Genomic DNA, 11,055 nt, shown 5'->3' on the forward strand with positions numbered 1-11,055 from the left:
CATTCAAAGCCATTTTTTCCTGATTGATTTTTCTGTTTAGATGATCTGTCCGTTGATTTAACTAGGGTGTTAAACTCCCCTACTATTATCCTATTACTGTTTGTTTCATTTTTTTATGTTTATTATTATAATTTTTGTGTATTTGGATGCTTTCATGTTGGGGGCCTAAATATTTACAACTATTATATTTTCTTGTTAGATCATTCCCTTTATGATTATGTAGTGTCCTTTGATTCTTGTTATAGTCATTGTTTTAATGTCTATTTTGTGTGATATAAGTATTGCTACCCCAGCTTTCTTTATGCTTCCATTTGCATGATAGGTGTTTTTCTATAACTTCACTTTAAATCTGCGTGTGTCTTTAGGTCTGAAGTAAGTCCTTCTTAGGCAGCATATAGATGGTTCCTTATTTTTCAGCGGGGAGGGTTCTTGCTTTTTTTTATATACATTCTGTCACCCCATATATTTTGATTGGAAATTTAGTCTATTTAATCCATTTATATTCAAAGTTATTATTCATAGGTATGTATTCATTACCATTTTATTCTTGTTTTGTGGTTGTGTGCATAGTTCTTCTCTTTCTCTTTTTTGTTTTGATCTTTTTTTTATTGTGTTCTGATAGCTTTCTTAGTAATATGTTTGGATTTCTTTCTCTTTATTTTTTGTACATCTATTACCTGTTTTTGATTTGTGGTTACCAAATAGGTTTATGTTTAATATTCCACGCTTATAGCAGTCTGTATTAGGTTGATGGTCACTTGGGTTTGAACCGGTTATAAAAGCACTGAATTTTTACTTCCACCTCCACAGTTTATATATATGATGTGCTGTAAATCATTTTATTATGTGTATCCCTTGAGTAATTTTTATAGATATAATTGATTTTATTGTGTTTGTATTTTAATCTATGTTCTAGTTTCATAAGTGATTAATTTACTACCTCATTATATTTGTATGCAATGGTGATTTTTTTTAATTTCTAATTTTCTTAGTTCTCAAATTTTTCCTTTTAACTTTTTTTTTTGTTAAGATGGTTCAGGTTTGATGAATTCCTTTAACTTTTGTTTATCTGGGAAACTCTATCTCTCTTTCTACAGTGATTGATAGTCTTGCTGGGTAATCTTGTTTGCAGATTTTTTTTTCTTTCAGCTCTTTTTGTATATTGTGCCACTTCTTTCTGGTCTGCACCATTTCTGCTGAAAAATCAACTGATAGCCTTATGGGATTTCCCTCGTATGTAACAGTTTTCTTTCTCTTGCTGCTTTTAAAATTCTCTCTTTATCACTACTTTGTTTGCCATTTTAATTATTATGTATCTTGGTGTGGACCTCCTTGGGTTGATTTTGCTGAGGACTTCTGTATCTCCTGGATCTGGATGTTTGCTTCTTACCCCAGATTCAAAGACTTTTCAGCTATTATTTCTTCAATTAAAATTTATGTACCCTTTACTCTTTGTTCTCCTGTTGGGATCCATGCAATGGGAATGTTATATTTATGTTGTCATTGAGCTCCTTTAAACTCTTCTTTTTTCCCCTTTCTTTCTTTCTGTTTGTTGGTGGTGGTGGTGGTCAGCTTGGTTGCTTTCTATTCTTCCCTCTTTCAGCTCACTGATTTGTTTTTCTGCATTCTATACTTTACTATTTACTCCCTCTATTGTATTTTTTATCTCAGTTATTGATTACTTCATCCCTAATTTGTTGATTTTTTATATTTTCTATCTCTTTTTTGAAGATCTCACTGAGATCCTCCACTCTGTTCTTGAAGGTAGTAAGTGTCTTTATGACCATTACTTTGAATTCTCACATATATTGATTACTTTCATTTCATTTAGCTTTGTTGTTGTGATTTTGCTCTGTTTTTAAGGACATATTCCTTTGTATTTTTATTTTGTCTAAGTCTCTGTGTTTGTTTTTGTGTATTAGGAAAGTCAGATGCATCTCCTGCCATGAATGTACTGACCTTATGAAGGAGTCTTTTAGTATTCTGTGGCATGATGTCCTGTCTTTACCAGAACTTGGCGCCTCAGGATTGTCTTCTATGTGTGCTCTGTGCACACTACAGTTGTGGTTGATTAATGTTTGCCTTCAGTCCAGTCAGATGCAATGGTACTCTCATTCTGTTGTGGGCAGGATTTGGTTCCTGTGTTGTTATTGGACCAGTCTAGGGCCACCTTGGGCTCATAGTTTTTTCTGACCAGATGTCTGCCCTCAGCTCATTTTCTAGAACTGTGGTTGCACTGAATTTCAGGGTACTGTTCCTGTTTTTGTCTCCCTGAGGAACTTTTGGTGGTGGGTGGGGACTGCAGTCAGACCAGATGTCTGCTTCCAGTCTCTTTCTGGGTTTTAGTCACCCCCAAACTTGCTGGATCTTGTTAGGCATTTTTTGGTGGGCAGAGCTGACTTTCAGATCAGGTGTCTGTTCTGAGCTCACTGCTGGGACTGCAGTTGAATTGGTGTGTGGTTATCTTTTTATTCTCCAAGGTGACAGTCACTTTGGAGTGCTCCTTGTCATTTTTGGCATTGTTTGCAGAATGAGAAACATCAGGCTTCACTTTAGAAGACTCCTGCCATATGAAGCAGTTTGGATGGGGTGAGACCACAGGAAAGCACAGGGGCAGGGAAGAGAAATTCCACTCAGCAGCTTTTTTGTTCTTGGAAAATTTCCTAAAGATCCCTGCCCCTCCAGCAATATTATGAGTATAATAAATAAATCTCCTTGTATACCCCAGTTACTTTTTAAATTATTTCGTCTATGCTGTATCTGGTGGGGTTGCTTGTTATACTGTCTCTTTAAACAAGTGACTGTTTCCTGCCACCCTCTGGATTTCTGAAAGCAAGGATGACTGATTTTTAAAGTGCCTGGTGTTAATCCCACTGATTGTAAAAACTTGCAATGTGAAGTCTCTCTGGTTTTCAAAGCAAACATTATATGGACTTGTCTTCTTTGTGCAGGTCCTCCATCTCTGGGATAACTCATGTGGGTCTGTTCTGCTCCTATTCCATGCTTCTGGTGCCCCTCCAATTTGTGGTTAGTCTTGCAGGTTAGTTTATTTCCTGACTGCATCTATACTCTATCATTTTTTATATGGTCTCTTCTGTAGGATTAACTGTGGAAAGTTTCTTCTACCAGTCTTTGGTTCATTTTCTGGGTTAGTTACACTGATGTGGCTATAATCTAGGTATATCCATGAAAGGAAGTGAGCTGATTATTCTCTTAGTCAGCCATCTTCCAAGGCTCCTCAAAACTTTGTTTTTTTTTTTTTTACTGCCTCTTCTACATTTTATGTATGTAGTGTCATATTTTTTGTGATGTCATATTTTAAACATTTTACTCATAATTTTCTTTAATCTAATTATCACAATTTATTTTACACTTAAAATAGTCTCTTTAACCTTTTTTTTTAATGCTGGTTTAGTGGTGATAAACATATTTATTTTTTCCTTGGGAAATTCTATCTCTCATTCAATTTGTAATGATAATTTTGCGGGGTAGAGTGTTCTTGATTGCAGGTTGTTTTTCCTTTTAGCACTTTGAGTATATTATGCCAGTCCCTTCTGGATGCAAGGTTTCTGCTAAAAAAATCTGCTAATAACTTTATAAGGTTTCCTTGGTACATAAACTTTTGCTTGTCTCTTTCTGCCATTAAAATTCTCTTTATCTCCTTTTTGTAATTTCTAAATTTTATTTTAGAGAGAGAGGGAGAAGAGCAGAGGCAGGGAGAGAGAGAGATAATCTTAAGCCAGCTACATGCTCAGTGTGGAACACGACATGGGCAGCAGACTGGTTAGGGTTCCTGTACTATGCACTTGTCTGTTCTTTCAAAGCAAAGGGGAAGCATAAAGTGTCTGTCAGTCCCTCCCACCCAGAGTTCCAGTACCTCACCTTTGGAAGGGTTCCATGGCTAGCTCCTATATATGTTAGGTGTTCTTTAAAAACAAGGCTTTTTTTCTGTGCCCCAGAGCATCTTGGACTGGTGTGAGCTAGGGGACCTGGTGCTCACTGTGGCAGCAGGCCAGTCAGAGTGCCCAAGGTGACATTAATAGGTAGAAATTAAGTAATTGAGAAACACCTTTTGAGCATCTACTTCATATTAGGAGGTGAATTAATTCACAACTATCTATTTATAACCTAAACTGATTATGATATATAGTATGAAGTTTGCAAAAGAAATAAACCTATTCCCTGAGGAAATTTTGATCTTAATGGTGACATAAGAATTAACTAGTGAGCAAGACCTGGTTAAACTGATTATAACACATGTGATAAAAATTTTAAGGACTTCTCTTCCACTGGACCATATATTTAATTGTTTAAGCTTCACTTTTCTAGAGCTTAATTCTTTTTGTAAGAGTCATATTTAGTGGGCATAAAAAAACAAAGTATTGAGCAAATATAAAATATGCTTATGCTAAAATCTTGCTTCCTTGATTTGGTCTATGTTAGTGATCTGGAATGATCTTACATAATTAGGTAGTTATTTGTCTGCCATGTAACATTTTTCCCAGTTGGCATCAATGTTTAGAATACTAAACTGCTAACAAGATTGCCACTGCTGCTCTGTGTGGCAGTATTTGAAGAGAAGCAAGAAAATATAAGGAAAAAGAGAGACAAATGAAGAATGTAGAAGTATAAGGATATGAAGAAAGGTATTACTTAAGGATAAAGATAGAGTGTGTTCTTTGAAATCATGGTTATAAGGGAAAATGCAGAACCATGCAACTCAAATTCATCTATCAAACCTTATTTTAAATGTGAGGTGGTTTTTCAGACTATGAGAATTAGAAGGAGGATCATTTGAAACTTTAAAAGTAGATAATTGGGAGGAGATTCCAGTGCAAGATGGCAATGTAGGAAGACCCTGAACTCGCCTCCTCCACAAAACACACCAAGGCACAGATATTTATAGCACAATTCTTCCTGAAGAACTTAGGGCCAACTGAACAGCTTCTGCACAACAATAGATGGAGAGAATGGCTAAGCGAGAAAGATGGCGACACAGTAATAAAGGGAATCCCCACTCCCAATGCTATGAACTGCAGTGGGCAGGGATAGTACTGAAGAACCAGGAACCTATTCCTCTGTGCTTGGGCACAGAAAAAAGATGAAAGTAGAGACCAGAGCGGGTACAGACACCATAACCAACTTGCCGCTTCATCAAACCTTTTGTCCCATAGCTCACACCTGCCATGGTCACATTTGGGGCACAGAAATTTAAAACAAAAAGCCTAAGTTTAAAAAAGCAACTAACACATAAAAGAGCTAGCTCTAGAACCCTTGAAAATGGTGGGGTGAGCTTCTGGAATGCTCTGCAGATGGAAGAGGTTGTCTGATGCAATTTATGCTCCCCCTTCCACCTTAATAGCACGGATGGGAGAAAACCTTGGGCCCTCTAACTGGCCTGCTGCCACAGTGAGCACATTAACTCCCCACTTACATCAACGGACAGACCATCTAAACAGAAAATAATGAAGGGAACGATGGCTTTGAATGACACACTCAGCAGATGGACTTAACAGATATTTTCAGAGCAATCCATCCTAAAAGATCAGAGTACACATTCTTTTCAAGTCCTCATAGGACATTTTCCATAACATATCACATATTGGGTCACAAATGAGGCCTAAACAAACAAACAAAAAGATTGAAGCCATACCATGTACCTTCTATGACCACAAGGTTATGAAACTAGAAGTCAATGACAAGAAAAAAAAATTGCAAAGACTTCAAATACATGGAGGTTAAACAACATGCTACTAAGCAATAACCTATTAACAAAGATTAAAAAAAGACATTAAAAAATTACATAGAAACAAATGAAAATGAAGACACATGGCCCAAAACTTTTGGTATGCTGCAATGTTGGCCTTAGGAGCAATACAAGCCTACCTCACAGGGCAAAAAAAAAAAAACCAAATAAACAACTTAACCTTACACCTAAAGGAGCTAGAAAAAGAACAAATAAAGCCCCGACCCAGAGCAAGAAATGAAATAATAAATATTAAAGCAGAAATATATGATATAGAACTAAGAAATAATAGAACAGATCAGTAAAACCAGGAAGCTAGTTTTTTTTTAACGAAATTGATAAATCTTTGGCCAGACTTATCAAAAAGGAAAGGGAATGGACCCAAATAAATAAAATCACAAAGTAGTGAGGTGAAATAACAATAAACACAGCAGAGATTAAAACAATTATAAGATATTATTAAAAATCTATATATCAACAAATTGGACAATCTGGAAGAAATGAATAAACTTCTAGAAGCATATAAACAGCAAATATTGAAACATGAGGAAATAGAAAACTTGAACAGACCAATAACAAGCAAAGAAATTAAATAATTAGTCAAAACCCCTCAGGAATAAAAATTCCAAAGCCAGGTGGCTTCACAGGGGAATTCTACTAAACATTTCAAGAAGAGTTAATACCTAGTCATATCAAACTATTCCAAAAAATATACATGGAGGAAAACCCCCCAAATTCATTCTATGAGGCTAGCATTACCCTGATTCCAAAACCAGAAACATACTCCACTTAAAAAAGAGAACTACAGCCAATATACCTGATGAACATGGATGGAAAAATTCTCAAAAATATACTAGCAAATTGAACCCAGCAGCACTTTAAAAGAATAATTCTCCATGATTAATTGGGATGTATGCCTAGGACACAAGGGTGGTTCAATATTCACAAATAAAACAACATGATACACCACATTAATAAAAGAAAAGTTAAGAACCATATGATCCTCTCAATAGATGCAGACGAGCATTTCACAAAGTACAACATCCATTCATGATAAAATCCCTACACTAGGTAGGGATAGAGGGAAAATACCTCAACATCATAAAGGCCAAATTAAAACAACAGCAACAACAACAACAACAACACAGCTAATATCATCTTCAATGTGGAAAAGCTGAGCTGAGCTTTTCCACTATGGTCAGGAAAAATAAAGGGATATCAACTTACACCAATGTTATCGAACATAGTACTGGAAGTTCTAGCCTTAACAATCAGGCAACAAAAAGAAATGTAAGGTATCCAATTGGCAAGGAAGAAGTTAAACTTTCACTACTTGCAGATAATATGATACTGTATGTAGAAAACCCGAAAGACTTCACCAAACAATTTCTAGAACTGATACACAAATTAAATAAAGTCATAGGATACAGGATCAATGTACAGAAATCTGTTGTACTCTATACACCACCAATAATGAAGCAACAGAAAGATAAATCAAGGAATTGCACCAAATTGCACCAAAAGTAAAATATGTAGGAATTAACCTGAGGAAAGAAGTAAAGGGTCTATATTCTGAACTACAAACACTTGTGAAAGAAAATGAAGCTGACACAAATTAATGGGAAAACATTCCATGCTCATTGATTGGAATAAAATTATTGTTAAAATGTTAATACTAACAAAAACAACCTATACATTTAATGCAATCCCTTTCTAAATACCAACAGATTTTTTTTCACAGGACTAGAAAACACTATCCTCAAATTTGTATGGAAGCACAAAAGACCTCCAATATCCAAAGCAATTGTGAAAAAAAGAAAAGCAAATATGGAGGCATCACAATTCCAGACTTCAAGATATATTAAAAGTTGTAGTTATCAAGACAGTGTGATACTGGCACAAAAAACAGACACATAGATCAATGGAACAGAGTAAAAAATTCAGAAGTGGACCCACAAGTACATGGTCAGCTAATCTTCAACAAAGCAGAAAGAATATCAAATGGAAAAATGTCTCTTAAAAATGTCATTGGGAAAACTATAAAGCAACATGGAAAAGAGTAAACCTGGACCACTTTCTTACACCACACACAAAATAAATTAAAAATGGATGAAAGTGCTGCTATGAACATTGGGGTACAAGTGCCCCTATGCATCAGTATGTGGATCCTGAGAAACTTAACAGGAACCCATGGGGGAGGGGAAGGAAAAAAAAAAAAAAAAAAAAAAAAAAGGACGTTAGAGTGGGAGAGAGCCAAAGCATAAGAGACTGTTAAAAACTGAGAACAAACTGAGGGTTGATGGGGGGTGGGAGGGAGGGGCGGGTGGGTGATGGGTATTGAGGAGGGCACCTTTTGGGATGAGCACTGGGTGTTGTATGGAAACCAATTTGTCAATAAACTTCATATAAAAAAAAAATGGATGAAAGAGCTAAATGAGGGATAGGAAATCATAAAGATGCTAGAGAAGGACACAGGTAGTAACCTCTTTGACAATGGCTGTAGCAAGTTCTTACCAGTTATGTTTCCTGTGGCAAAGAAAACAACAGCAAAAGTAAACTATTGGCACTTCATCAAAATAAAAACCTTCAGGACAGTGAAGGAAACAAGAAAACTAAAAGGCAACCTGTGAAATGGGAGAAGATACTTGAAATGACATATCTGATAAAGGGTTAGTATCCAAAATATATAAAGAACTTATAAAATTTAACAGCCCAAAACAAATAATCCAGTTAAAAAATGGGATGGGGCAACTGGGTGGCTCAGTTGGTTAAGTGTCTGACTTTGGCTCAGGTCATAATGCCACAGTTCGTGAATTTGAGCCTCACGTCGGCAGCTGAACTCTCAGAGCCTGGAGCCTGTTTCAGATTCTGTGTTTCCCTCTCTCTCTGACCATCCCTTGCTCACTCTCTGTCTCCCTTTCAAAAATAAATAAACATTTTAAAAAATGGGCAGAAGTAGTGCCTGGGAGGCTCAGTTGGTTATGCATCTGAGTCTTGGTTTGGGCTCAGGTCACAATCTAAAACTTCTTGGGTCTGAGCCCCACATTGGGCTTCACAGTGACAGCTCAGGGTCTGCTTAGGGTATTCTCTCTCTCACACACACAAATAAATAAACTTTTTAAAAACTGGGAAGAAGACACGAATAGACATTTTTTCCAAAGAAGGCATCAGGTTGACAAACAGATCCATGAAAAAATGCTCAACATCACTCATCAGCAGGGAAATACAAATCAAAATCACTATGAGATATCAACTCACAACTGTCAGTATGTCTAAAGTTAACTATTAAGGAAAGAACAGATGTTGGCAAGGATACAGAGAAAAAGGAACCCTCTTACACTGTTGGTGGGAAAACTCATACAGAAACTCTGGAAAACATTATGGAGATTTCTGAAAAAGTTAAAAATCAAACTACCTTATGATCAGGTAATTGCACTACTAGGCATATGCCCAAAGGATACAAAAATACTGATTTGAAGGGATACATGCACCCCAATGTTTTTGGCAGCATTATCAACAATAACAAAATTATGGAACAATCACAAATGTCCTTGGACAAATGGATAAAGGTGGTGAAGTGTATATACATACAAAGGAATATTACACAAAGGAGATGAAGTGTATATACATACAAGGAAATATTACACAGCCATAAAAAAGAATAAAATCTTGCTATTTTAAAAAATGCATAGGGGCACCTGGGTGGCGCAGTTGGTTAAGCGTCCGACTTCAGCCAGGTCACGATCTCGCGGTCCGGGAGTTCGAGCCCCGCGTCAGGCTCTGGGCTGTTCATGCTCTGTCTCTCTCTGTCCCAAAAATAAATAAACGTTTAAAAAAATAAATAAATAAAAAATGCATATTAAAGTAGAAAGTGAAAGCAGACAGAGAAAACAAATAGCATATGGTTTCACTCATGTGTAGTTTAGAAACAAAACAGATGAGCATGGGAACAAGGAATGAGGCAAACCATTAAACATACTCTTAACTGTTAAGAAGGAACTAAGGGTCACTGGAGGGGTGGTGGCTGGGGGTATGTGTTAAATGGTGATGGATGTTAAGGTGGACACTTGTAATGAGAACTGGGTGTTGTATGTAAGTGATGAACCATTAAATTTTATACCTGAAAGTAATATTATAATGAATGTTAACTAAGTGGAATTTAAAAACTTGACTAAATAAATAGGAAAATCTGAAATACTACTCCAAAAATCTGCTACATTCAATATATGAGTTCAGTAAAGTTGCATGATACAAAATTAACATATAGAAATCTGTTGTATTTGTAAACACCAAAAATGAAGCAAGAGAAAGAGAAAAATGAAGCAAGAGAAAGAGAAATGGAGGAATCAATCCCCTTTGCAATTGCACCAAAAACAATAAGATACCTGGGAGTACACCTAACCAAGGAGGTTAAGGGCCCATACTCTGAAACTATGAAACACTGATGAAATAAATTAAAGAGGATCTAGAAAATGTAACAATATTCCATGCTAATGGTTTGGAAGAACAAATATTTTTAAAATGTCTATACTACCCAAATCAATCTACACTTTTAATACAATCCCTATAAATATGCCAACAGCTTTTTTTTTTTCACAGAGCTGGAACATTTTTAAATTTGAATGGAACCACAAAAGACCCCAAATAGTGAAAGAAAACTTGAAAAAGGAAAATGAAAGTTGGAGACATCACAATTCCAGGCTTCAAGTTGTATTATAAAGCAGTAGTGATCAAAACAGTATTGTACTGGCACAAAAGTAGACACATAGAGTGATAGAACAATATAAAACCTAGAAATAAATAAACTCACTGCTATATGTCAGTTAATATTCAGCAAAGCAGGAAATAATATACAATGTGGAAAGACAGTCTCATCAGCATATGGTGTTGGGAAACCTGGACACCAACAGGTAAAAGAATGAAAGGGGACCAATGTCTTAACACCTTACACAAAAATAAATGCAAAATGGATAAAAGACCTGAATGTTAGACCTGAACGATAAAAATCCTCGAGGAGAACACATACAGTAACTGCTTTGACATGAGCTGTAGCAACTTCTTTTCTCATAGTTCTTTAGAGGCAAGATTTAAAAAAAGCAAAAATAAACTATTGGGACTTAATCAAAATAAAAAAAATATTCACAGTAAATGAAACAATAAAAAACTAAAGTAGCCTATGCAATGGGAGAAGATATTTACAAATGACATATATGATAAAAGGTCTGTATCCAAAATATTTGAACAACTTATAAAATTCAATGTCCTAGAAAGAAATAATCTAATTTAAAATGTATAGAAGATATGAATAG

Source organism: Lynx canadensis, chromosome X (assembly GCF_007474595.2).
Source record: "Lynx canadensis isolate LIC74 chromosome X, mLynCan4.pri.v2, whole genome shotgun sequence".
Classification (NCBI taxonomy): domain Eukaryota; kingdom Metazoa; phylum Chordata; class Mammalia; order Carnivora; family Felidae; genus Lynx; species Lynx canadensis.